The sequence below is a fragment of the Salvelinus sp. IW2-2015 genome, linkage group LG27, assembly GCF_002910315.2.
Source record: "Salvelinus sp. IW2-2015 linkage group LG27, ASM291031v2, whole genome shotgun sequence".
NCBI lineage: Eukaryota > Metazoa > Chordata > Actinopteri > Salmoniformes > Salmonidae > Salvelinus > Salvelinus sp. IW2-2015.
In genome coordinates, this window is record NC_036867.1 from 2,394,482 (window position 1) to 2,408,108 (window position 13,627).

Below are 13,627 nucleotides of genomic sequence, written 5' to 3' on the forward strand. Positions count from 1 at the left end.
AAACTTCCCGACTTCAAACTGTACACTACACATATGATATTCAAGTATATAATATATGTCGTCCTTATATATATATATATATATATATATATATACACACACACACTACACATATGATATATACATACACACAAACAGACACACACACACAGAGTAGTAGATCAGCTAGAAACAGTTTGATGCTAGAAACAACATCAAACATGTTGACTGAGAGAAAGAGTAGCTCTTGTAGCATAGCCCTGACATCATGCAGATGCAATGCTATTAAGTAATCCACCATTCAATAACACCAGCCACAGTAAAATTCTATCCCCCCCATTCTGAGGCATGGACTGTGGAGATGAATAGCTAGGCAATGGTGTGTGTGGGGCCCTCCCTCCTCCCTGTACACAGCACCACAGCAACACAGCACACACTCCCATGAAGACTCATTCTGCCAAAGTGCCCTCTCTCATCAACCCTGCACTCCTTCAACCTGCTGACTATGGGGCTCAGGCTGGCATGGCATCCCTCTCGCTCTATCTCCCTCTCTGTCTCCATCAATCAGTCCCTCCCTCCCTGATGCTCCTCTCTGTCCATCTCTTCAGTCAGGGTGATGTATGGTAACTCGCTAGCTTTGTATTAGCCCGCCTCAGATGCACACAGATGGCAGGATCTGCTAAATATGAGCGTCGTAACTCTTCCTACACCCTATGAGAAGGAGGAGGAAGAGGAGGAGAATATTACCTCTGTTCCTCTCAGCTGTTTGTTTGCTGGTAAAATAAAATGTATTCATCACCTGTCCTTAGATTGAATGAGCCGTTAGCATGGATCACTCATGTATTATGGATGTTTGGGGTATCAGTGTAACAATATATATCGGCTTGTGCGACAGAGAAAACCCCCACAGAGGTACAGTAGAGTATTAGCTTATTTTGCTCCTAACTTGTTTCTTTCTAGAGAAAAGTGTTAGTTCATGTAATTTTCAGGTCCGGTTTGGGCTGTATGAGAGGGAATTTCTCCCTGCTGACGATGTGTGTGGTAGTGAATCTGCTGGTTTAGAGGTGAGCTGAGCTAAGCTGCCTGTTTGCACACAGCCTGGTGGAGCCGAGACAGGAGTGCACAATGGGGTCTGCTCTCAAACTACTAGTCTGTCTGTCTGTGGCACAATTCAAGGAATATTCATCTATTATCTGCCTATATCAACAGTTAACCAATAGAAAAAGAGAGCTCTTCTCCTCATTCTCCTCTCCCCTCTTTTCTCCTCTCTCCTCCCCTGCTCTTCTCCTTAGTCTCCCCTCCCCTCTCTTCTCCTCTCCCCTCTCCTCTCCTCATTCTCCTCTAGCCCAGGACCCAGCTTATGCTCCTCACTGATGGAGAGCCAGCGAGCAAACCAAATTAAACTCACCACATTCACACTAAACAACAATACCCTGCGGTAGGCCAGGCTTGGCCAGACTCCATTACCCAACACACACACACACAGGCCCACACTTATGTCCGTGTGTTCCAAGTTTTGAACAATTTACTCTATCCTTATTTTAAATTGCAACAAAAAAATAACGGCGCACACACACACACATTTCCTGAGAAACAGCCTGAGGAGAGCAAATCTATTGCTGTGAATATTTCCAGAAGTCTCAAAGTAAAGGGAACATAAGAGATGGCTGAAGGCTGCTGTCTCCTCACTCATTTGCTCTCTTTCATCCACAATGATGCTCTGGCAGCTCTAGCACAGGCAGCTCTAGCACCGGCAGCTCTAGCACAGGCAGCTCTAGCACAGGCAGCTCTAGCACAGGCAGCTCTAGCACTGGCAGCTCTAGCACAGGCAGCTCTAGCACCGCCTCCCTGGTGTCTCAGCTTCACACAGCTAGCTTTTCTAAATATGTCTGGCTAGGCGTAAACCACTTGGTTATTGAATTTCTGTTCCTAATGTTGGGAATATGATGAAAAATATCCTAGTTACTAATTGAATACATACCCTTAGCCTATGAACCATCATGCACTATTTGATGGTGCTAACTAAGTAGAAATCACAATAATAGATTGCTGAAAGCTAATAGGAATAATTTGATCACTAAATACTAGTTACTCTAAACCCCATAGCTTTTATCCACTTAATGACTCCTTCATGACATAATGAAGCTAACAGAAAGTATCCCAATGAGGATCTGGTATAGTTGGTATAACCAGTTGTAGGCATATGTATCATTTGTGCACTATGGAGCAACTCTCTGCCCCTTTGTTTTGAGAGAGAGCGAGAGCGAGAGTGAGAGAGAGAAAAGAGAGAAAAGAGAGAGAGCGAGAGCGAGAGAGAAAAGAGAGAAAAGAGAGAGAGAGAGAGAGAGACTGGAGTGTTTACTGGTCATTAGGGAGTCACATTGAAAAGCTTAACAAATTGCACCCGTTATTGGGAGAGCATGTGTTCAGTGAGCCTAATGAGCAGAAGTGTACTTTTCCCAGCGGATGGTACCCCTAATGACGACGTGGCCGATGCAGTGCCCATATTTATGTCAACACTGTACGACTTCTATACTACACAGTTTTAAACGTAGGCCCATAGACCTATACTTCCTGTCAATGTACAATAGGTTAGATGTCTTTTCAGTGGTGTTCTTTGCTATCTAAGACTTGTGGCCTTGGTAAAGTGCCTTATGTCATAATGAGTCATGTCCAGATATTTCTTGAATGCAACCTGAGACAATCAGCCCACTTCATATTTGGTTTAAACTTGAATTTTTACAGTCTGGCAAAAACATCCCGATTTGATGAAGATGTATCCCCACATTGGCAGATGGTACCGTTAAAAGAGCTCTGTCCTGAAAGCCTACTTTACCACATTCCATACACACAGATCTTTGTAAGCTCTTAGACTCAGTGCATGAATTATGCATCGCAATACCCCACAATTGTTTAGAACAACCTTTTGAGTAAAAGTAATGGAAACACACTGTTATTTTGCTATTTCGGAAATACCAAGTCATTGGACGAATGATGATTTTGTTAGCTCTCTCAGAGCCACCTGGAAAGCCGGAATTGATAAATGGAATGAGTTTGCCACAGTCTAAGCATAATGTTATCTTCAAAATAAAAACCTTTAGAATCCCACTAAGGATGCAGATATCATTCGTGAGATTCCTTTGACTGACTGAGGACCACATACAGCTGTACCCACCATGTGTGGTTGGGTTTGGCAAAACTAATGACTACAGTAAGTGGGACAATAATGGGCCTTAACAGGAACATTAAAAAAAGATCTCAAAAGGCCTCTTAAGGAGTTCTGTTCTGTTATCAGAACCTATAAACTATTAAAATAAAGAAAGTCACACACTCCATGTATAAACTCCCAGCAATTAAATGGGTATTTACCAACATTTCGGCATCACTGTGCCTTCCTCAGGGTTATCAGAAACCGCATGTTCCTGAAAAGTACACAATATATTCTGGTCATACTTGCCCAGCAAATGTTTTTCTCCAAGAGGAAGAAACATAGTTATCTCCATCCACAATCAGGAGGAAAACAGTTTGCCATAGTAGTTGCTCCATGACTTTGTTCATGTCAACCTTACTTTTGGGGAAGGTTAATAAACAGCATATTACAGCTTATTAAAATTTAATTTCACGCCTTTTTTCTGTATCAAATGAAAGGAATGAGGTCTACTATGGGTCAGTCCACATTGCTTAATTTAAAAACGGCATTTGTAGTTACTGTGCTAGCTACATTAGATACAGTCTTGATTCAGTAACATTAAAACGGCATTCTAGGCTTTTACCTGTACAGTACAGAATATCCAGCCAGTGTACATGAGGGAAACAATGGGAGCTCTGTCTCTAGTGCATACATGGCATACTCTCAAAGGGCAAACAGCGAAGTACCAAACAGTACTGTCCTCCAAGCTGACCAAGCTACAATAATTGAACTAGCAAACAACAAACGTTTTGATTGTAGTGCCTGACACATCAGGTGACTGGCAGTGACTTATCCTAGATATGACCAATTACATGAAATCTAGACCCCGTGGTATAATATATACTGTGGACCGACTGCTACATTCCCACAGCAGGCTCGTGTGTGTGTGTGTGTGTGTGTGTGTGTGTGTGTGTGTGTGTGTGTGTGTGTGTGTGTGTGTGTGTGTGTGTGTGTGTGTGTGTGTGTGTGTGTGTGTGTGTGTGTGTGTGTGTGTGTGTGTGTGTGTGTGAACTGAATGTATTCACAGGCTGCTGTGAGAGCAGAGGACTGTGGAATAAGAGAAATGTGTTTCGACCCTACTGGACTCTGTGACCTTTGGAAAAGCCCTGACTTCGTTGCAGCTGGCCACTCCCTCCCTCTATCCTGATAGAGGGAGGGAGTGTGACACACATTGGTGACACACATTGGTTACCTTTAAAAAATGTATTTAACTAGGCAAGTCAGTTAAGAACAAATTCTTATTTACAATGACGGCCTACCCTGGCCAAACCTGTACAACGCTGGGCCAATTGTGCACCGCCCTATGGGACTCCCAATCACGCCCGGTTGTGATACAGCCTGGAATCGAACCAGGGTCTGTAGTGACGCCTCTAGCACTGAGATGCAGTGCCTTAGACCGCTGCACCACTCGGGAGCCCACTTGGAAGTCAGCCCGGCGTTAGTAAACTATTTAATCATCATGAATGAAATGAATCATAAACCTCATTCTAGGGAATAGGTGGGCAGCGCCAGGTGCACGCCCGCTACTCTGTGATCCAAGATGAATGTGCTCCTGCTTCCGTCACTGTTCTGCCTCTTTGTGACAATGTGAGAACCCAAGCTGTTACAGAATGTTTTCCTGAACAAGAGCAAAAGTCAAGTCCACAGTGAAAGTGAGAACATACTCGATCTGACAACTTAGTTTTTCAATAGAACAAATGTCATGTATTGGATAGTGTTACAAGGAAGATCACAAACCTACAAGAAGAGGGCTGAATATCAACAACACATGCAACACCCTTGAACAACACTAGAGATGATACAACATCCCCGGTCAAAGTGACAAAAATAATGACCGTATTATTAGATTGATGACGTATCTACACTCTTAGAAAAAAAGGTGCCATCTAGAACCTGAAATGGTTCTTCGGCTGTCCCTCATAGTAGAACCCTTTGAAGAACCCTTTTTGGTTCCAGGTAGAACCCTTTTAGGGGTAGTGGGTAGGGGCTCGGGGGTAGGGGACTAGGAGTAGTGGGTAGGGGACTAGGGGTAGTGGGTAGGGGACTAGGGGTAATGGGTAGGTGACTAGGGGTAGTGGGTAGGGGACTAGGGGTAGTGGGGTCAAGGGGTAGGTGTAGTGGGTCAGGGAGTGAGGGCGTAGTGGGTAGGGGACTAGGGGTAGTGGGTAGGGGCTTAGGTGTAGTGGGTAGGGGACAATGGGTAGTGGGTAGGGGCTTGGGGGTAGAGGGACTAGGGGACTAGGGGTAGTGGGTAGGGGACTAGGGGTAGTGGGTAGGGGACATGGGGTAGGGGACTAGGTGTAGTGGGTAGGGAGTGAGGGGTAGTGGGTAGGGGACTAGGGGTTGTCTTGGAAGGATTACAAGATGTCCCAAAGAGGAGGTCAGTGAGGAGTGGCATTCTCTCAGAGATGTCTCTGTGCCTCAAGGTAAGAGGGAAGATTGCGTAAGTCTCTGAGTATACTTGGTGACCCAGTTGTTTAGACAGGCAGTGGTTACTGAGTTTCTCAGTGTCTTTGGATGAATGGCATTCACACTCTCCATCCACACCTCCAATAGGTACAAGATCCAAGCTTTTGAATAAAATCACAGCTGGTTATCATGAAAAATACTAATTCAGGCACAAGAAAAAAGAAAATCACCTTTAGAATCGTGCCTAATAAGGATGGCATCCTGTAGTTTCTGCCACGACATAGTACGGGTGTTTTTCTTATTGATAATAGGTATGAGGAAGCATTATGTTACACTCACTGCTCTTAAAACACCCACACTGTGATGCTCTGACTAATCTGGGCTATTCAGTTTATGAATGCAGAGGGAGCTTCATTCCTACTACAGACTCTCTGCCTATCTAGGATAATCTCACAACATAAACCCAGGAAGTACATAGCCCAATGCTAACATAAACCCAGTAGCCTATGTAACACAATGTGGAAAAACTACAGAAATGTGTAATCAAATATTTCTACATCAAAAGAGTAAGTTTTACTGAACATGCTAACATGTAGCCACTCAGTTGTATTACTAACAGTGTAATAACATAATAGCATTGCGTATTGGCTCGGCCCACCCCTCCTGAGCAGTGACTGAGTGGCTCATTGCAAGCTAACAGAAAGGGTCTGCGGGTAGCTGAGCGAAAATGCAGGAAAACTACTCTAAACTTCCGTAGGACCTATTATTCTTCCACTCCTCTCTACTTTCTCTTCCTCTGTATCCTTTGAAAAGAAGGTTGATGACATCCACTCCTCATTCACTCAGCCTATTGAGTCCACTGAGCGTGCTGCCTCTGACCAACACTCTCGCTCCCTCTCTCAGATTGATCTTCTTGACCCTAACCAGTCAGGCTTCAAGACGGGTCACACAACCGAGACTGCTCTCCTGTGTGTGACGGAGGCTCTCAATACTGCCAAAGCTGACTCTCTCTCCCCTGTTCTCATCCTCCTAGATCTGCCTTCGACACCGTGAACCATCAGATCCTCCTCTCCACCCTCTCAGGGCTGGGCGTCTCAGGCCCCTCCTACCAGGTGACATGGAGAGGATCTGTATCTGCACCACGTACTCTCACTACTGGTGTCCCCCAGGGCTCGGTTCTAGACCCTCTCCTCTCGAGTTACTCGGCTACGTCATATCCTCACATGGTCTCTCCTATCATTGCTATGCGGATGACACTCAACTACTTATCTCCTTCCCACCACCCAGGTGGCGACACACATCTCCGCGTGCCTGGCAGATATCTCAGCTTGGATGTCGGCCCACCACTTCAAGCTCCACCTCAACAAGACGGAGCTGCTCTTCCTCCTGGGGAAGGCATGCCTGCTCCAAGGCCTCTCCATCACGGTTGACAACTCCACAGTGCCCCCCTTCCGGAGTGCAAAGAACCTTGCCGTGACCCTGGACAAGACCCTCTCAATCTCTGCAAACATCAAAGCAGTGACTCGCTCCTGCAGGTTCATGCACTACAACATCTGTAGTAGAGGTCGACCGATTAATCGGAATGGCCGATTAATTAGGGCCGATTTCAAGTTTTCATAACAATCGGAAATCTGTATTTTTGGACACCGATTTGGCCGATTATTATTATTATTATTTTTTTTTACACCTTTATTTAATCTTTATTTCACTAGGCAAGTCAGTTAAGAACACATTCTTATTTTCAATGACGGCCTAGGAACGGTGGGTTAACTGCCTCGTTCAGGGGCAGAACGACAGATTTTCACCTTGTCAGCTCGGGGGATTCAATCTTGCAACCTTACAGTTAACTAGTCCAACGCTCTAACCACCTGTCTCTCATTGCACTCCACGAGGAGACTGCCTGTTACGCGAATGCAGTAAGCCAAGGTAAGTTGCTAGCGAGCATTAAACTTATCTTATAAAAAACAATCAATCAATCAATCATAATCAGTAGTTAACTACACATGGTTGATGATATTACTAGTTTATCTAGCGTGTCCTGCGTTGCATATAATCGATGCGGTGCGTATCGTTGCTCCAATGTGTACCTAACCATGAACATCAATGCCTTTCTTAAAATCAATACACAGAAGTATATATTTTTAAACCTGCATATTTAGCTAAAACAAATCCAGGTTAGCAGGCAATATTAACCAGGTGAAATTGTGTCACTTCTCTTGCGTTCATTGCACGCAGAGTCAGTGTATATGCAACAGTTTGGGCCACTTAATTTGCCAGAATTTCACATAATTATGACATAACATTGAAGGTTGTGCAATGTAACAGGAATATTTAGACTTATGGATGCCACCCGTTAGATAAAATACGGAACGGTTCCGTATTTCACTGAAAGAATAAACGTCTTGTTTTCGAGATGATAGTTTCCGGATTCGACCATAATAATGACCTAAGGCTCGTATTTCTGTGTGTTATTATGTTATAACTAAGTCTATGATTTGATAGAGCAGTCTGACTGAGTGGTGGTAGGCAGCAGCAAGCTCGTAAGCATTCATTCAAGCAGCACTTTCGTGCGTTTTGCCAGCAGCTCTTCGCAAGCACAGCGCTGTTTATGACTTCAAGCCTATCAACTCCCGAGATCATGCTCGTGTAACCGATGTGAAATGGCTAGCTAGTTAGCGGGGTGTGCGCTAATAGCGTTTCAAACGTTACTCGCTCTGAGACTTGGAGTGGTTATTCCCCTTGCTCTGCATGGGTAACGCTGCTTCGAGGGTGGCTGTTGTCGTTGTGTTCCTGGTTCGAGCCCAGGGAGGAGCGTGGAGAGGGACGGAAGCTATACTGTTACACTGGCAATACAAAAGTGCCTATAAGAACATACAATAGTCAAAGGTTAATGAAATACAAATGGTATAGAGAGAAATAGTCCTATAATTCCTATAATAACTACAACCTAAACTTCTTACCTGGGAATATTGAAGACTCATGTTAAAAGGAACCACCAGCTTTCATATGTTCTCATGTTCTGAGCAAGGAACTTAAACGTTAGCTTACTTACATGGCACATATTGCACTTTTACTTTCTTCTCCAACACTTTGTTTTTGCATTATTTAAACCAAATTGAACATGTTTCATAATTTATTTGAGGCTAAATTGATTTTATTGATGTATTATATTAAGTTAAAATAAGTGTTCATTCAGTATTGTTATAATTGTCATTATTACAAATAAATTTCAAATAAATTGGCCGATTAATTGGTATCGGCTTTTTTGGTCCTCCAATAATCGGTATCGGCGTTGAAAAATCATAATTGGTCGACCTCTAATCTGTAGAGTACGACCCTACCTCACACAGGAGTTGGCGCAGGTCCTAATCCAGGCACTTGTCATCTCTCGTCTGGACTACTGCAACTCTCTGTTGGCTGGGTTTCACGTTTGTGCCATCAAACCCCTGCAACTTATCCAGAATGCTGCAGCACACCTGGTTTTCAACCTTCCCAAGTTCTCAGATGTCACCCTGCTCTTCCACAGACTCCACAGACTTCCAGTTGGAGCTCGCATCCACTACAATACCATGGTGCTTACCTACAGAACAGCAAGAGGAACTGCCCCTCCCTACCTTCAGGCTCTGCTCTAACCCTACACCCCAACCCGAGTACACCACTGGTCTCTTTGCCCTCCCACTCCTAAGGGAGGGCAGCTCCCACTCATCCCAGTCAAAGCTCTTCTCTGTCCTGGCACCCCAGTGGAGGAACCAGCTTGCCACTGCAGCTAGGACAGCAGAGTACCTGCCCATCTTCTGAAACCCTACCTCTTCAAAGAGTATTTTAAATAATCCCACAGCACACCCCCATCTACTTACTATGACTGTGATATGTGGTTGTCCCACCTAGCCACCTTAAGATGAATGCACTAACTGTAAGTCAAATCAAAAATCAAATCAAATGATATTTGCCGCATGTGCCGAATAGAACAGACCTTACAGTGAAATGCTTACAAGCTCTTAATAAGAGCATCTGCTGAATGACTAAAATGTCAATGTAATGTAGTAATGTGCATTTGCTATCCCCCAAAACAGTGGAGAGACAGGTACAGTAAAATGAAGATAAGCTAGACTCACTGGCTGCTCAACAACAAAGGTGGGCTGTGGGGTCATTGTTTCACCAGCTGTGTCAGATTACTGGAGTAGCAGAACAGAGAGTAACTTGTTCCAAGCCCTTTGACAAATTGACCAAAAAACACATAAATGGACCAGAAATGACTATGCAGGGAAAAACAAAACCTGTCCTGACCTTTTTCATGACAGATGAAAATGATTCATGTGAAGTTCAGATGGGCCCTTCCTCTTTCTAAATTCAACACAATGCAACAAGGCGTAGGACCACTGGAAATAGGCTATAGTGTGAAGACGCGTTTCAGCTAAATACAGCTAAATGCACCTGGTGCGAATGATACATCTGCCACATTCCCGATGCGCATGTGTTTTTGGGGACAACCCAAGACATAAACGCCGGTCCGGGTCTCCAAAGACATCACAGTAGCCAACATTCACTGCCAAGCTAGGCTACTTGTTTTTCTTTCAACACCACTCCCTCTACGGTTTTGACTAGAAGGGATACAGTTTATGTCAGAATTGACAATAATTGACTTGGTAGCAGGTTAGGAGAATTTACGTAGCAGGTTAAGATAATTGGGTTAAGGTTAGGAAAGGGGTCAGGGTTGGGTAAAATGCAAAAAAAAAATCTACTTTAAACGTCAATTTGACATAAACTGTATCCCATTCAGCCATGACCCCCCTCTCCGGGCACGCAGGACAGTCTGGATTTCTAGAGCAGAGTAGACAGACTGCTTCGTATAACCCACACAGACGATCCCAACAGAAAAAAAGTTAAAGTAATGTGGTAAAATGATTTGCACATATCAGTCTAACAATTTAAAATCGCTTCTTCTTCTTCTTGCGGGAATAATTGTATAGGCTACGAATTGGTGTAGCCTGCAGTCTATGACTTGCAGACAAATGCAGCAGCAATTCCATAATGTTTTATAATTGGAAATAATAACAGTGACAGTTTGCTCTCAGTTAATAGCTAATTATTTATACAGCACGGTATTGTCAGTTGCATGCGTAATAAACTAGTGTAGCAGTTTGCAACTGTCAAAGGAGGTACCCACCCCTGTCATTTGCACCATTTCCGTATCCACACAGAGTATAACTAAGCGATGATTATCCGAGAGCCTATAATGCCACCTCGATAGTTGTATATTCAACAACTATCTACCGTCCTTTACCAGAATAAAACCTAAAATATTGCGCGAAAATCCATATCAACTGTAGCTGCAATGTTGCCAATAGATTCTAGAACGACTTTGTTGCGACAATGCAGCCCAAGGAGTCGTATACTTTCGCGAACCTGGGGCTGGCGACAACGTAGCAGCCGAAAACATAGTAGGCAGTATAAACCAGAGATGCATGACGTTGGTAAATCAATTACAAACTAAGACTGTGATAATGTCAGAAATAAAACTTACCTAGTGCCACCTCGCAGGCTTTTCGCAATTGTGAATGGTGAGCCTTTTTAACCTCTTTGTCGGCCAGGATCTTCTCCAAAGCTCTGGTTAAAAACATGTTTTTCGTCTTTTTGCCCTCATACATGGCGCACCGGAATTGGGGCGAGGAGTAGTACCTGTCCCAAGGGCAGCAGCCGTTCCAGACCGATGTGTTCTATTCGAGAGGACAGCGGCAGTGGCCCTAACATACAGACATAAATAAAGACAGAAGGTGGGGTAAATCCCTCAGATTGCCATTAGCAACCTGCCTAGCTGCGCCATGTTGGAAGGAAGCGACGTCACGCACGTTAAAAAACGGCCGCAGTGAGGCAGCAGGGTGTGTATGTGTGTGTGCGCGTGTACTATAGAAATAATCTACCTGATCATGATGATATTACATTAATTTATTGTGGGAGCAAAGCAATCCCCCTCCTGCCTTTTCAAACTAATGCACCTGCAAAATAATGAGATGACGCATAAAACTGGTCACTTTAATAATGTTTACATAGTCAATGCCAGTCCGACATTGCTCGTCGTAATATTTATATATTTCTTAATTCCTTTATTTTACTTTTAGATGTGTGTGTATTGTTGTGAATTGTTAGATACTATGGCACTTGAAGCTAGGAACACAAGCATTTCGCTACACCCGCAATAACATCTGCCAAATACAGTACCAGTCAAAAGTTTGGACACACCTACTCATTCAAGGGTTTTCTTTATTTTTACTATTTTCTACATCGTAGAATAATAGTGAAGTCATCAAAACTATAAAATAACACATGGAATCATTTAGTAACCAAAAGAGTGTTAAAAAAATAAATATATATTTTATATTTGAGATTCTTCAAAGTAGCCACCCTTTGCCTTGATGACAGCTTTGCACACTCTTGGCATTCTCTCAACTAGCTTCACCTGTAATGCTTTTCCAACAGTCTTGAAGGAGCTCCCACATATAATGAGCACTTGTTGTGGTCACTCTGGTGTCCAACTCATCCCAAACCATCTCAATTGGGTTGAGGTCAGGTGATTGTGGAGGCCAGGTCATTTGATGCAGCACTCCATCACTCTTCTTCTTGGTCAAAGAACCACATCAGAAGCCTTTAAATGATCAGAGTCAGGATCAACAAAATGTTGAATCTAACAAATTCTCCTGTGTTTCTAATTAATTACACTGAGTATAACTAGTGTAAATGATGTGATATTAAGCAACTCATTATACTGAGTATAACTAGCATAATGGATGTGATGTTAAGTAACTCATTATACTGAGTATAACTAGCATAATGGATGTGATATTAAACAACTCATTATACTGAGTATAACTAGCATAATGGATGTGTTGTTAAGTAATTCATTATACTGAGTATAACTAGCATAAAGAATGTGATGTTAAATAACTCATTATACTGAGTATAACTAGCGTAAAGAATGTGATGTTAAATAACTCATTATATTGTGTATAACTAGCGTAAAGAATGTGATGTTAAATAACTCATTATATTGTGNCATTATATTGTGTATAACTAGCGTAAAGAATGTGATGTTAAATAACTCATTATATTGTGTATAACTAGCGTAAAGAATGTGATGTTAAATAACTCTTTATATTGTGTATAACTAGCGTAAAGAATGTGATTTTAAATAACTCATTATATTGTGTATAACTAGCATAATGGATGTGATATTGAACAAAATACTACACCTTTTTGTTCCTTTGTCTGGTACCTGCAATCAATCTGTTTTTCACCAAAGGTAGGGTGATACTGCACTCTTGAAAGTGAGCCATGATGTTGTTTACTTGTAGAAAAAACGAAAGGTAACCCAAACTGCAGCGTCAGCAAAGGAAGAGGATCTATGAAAGAGAGTACTTGATCAACACTTGAGGCTAAAAGCCACTAAAGTGCTTATCCAGAACCATTATTAGTACTTTACACCCAAGTGGGAGGGAGAATCCTGATACATTCTTACCAGTCTCTCACACACTGTCTCACACGGCAGGTAGCCTAGTGGTTAGAGCGTTGGACTAGTATCCGGAGGGTTGCTAGATTGAATCCCCGAGCTGACAAGGTAAACATCTGTCGTTCTGCCCCTGAACAAGGCAGTTAACCCACTGTTCTTAGGCCGTCATTGAAAATAAGAATTTGTTCTTAACTGACTTGCCTAGTTAAATAAAGGTAAAATAAACACAAGCAGTCTCTTACACCCACACAGGATTGATTGATGTCTAGCTACAGTAAGAGACAGACAGCACAAGGATCTTTCTTCATTAGTTATTTAGGGTTGTGATCAAGGGAGTTTTAGGGTGGCAGCGGGAGAAGAAATTAGAAAATACCTAACTCTGACCCATCTGGTACCAAGTCATCATTGTCATCCACATCAAATTGTAACAGTAATTGATCCACATTGATCTTTGTCAATTGGGAGAGTGGGCAGCAATCATGATAACTGTTTGCATAAATACGCGATGATTGGACTAAACAGGGTGATATACAGTGTGAGTGTGT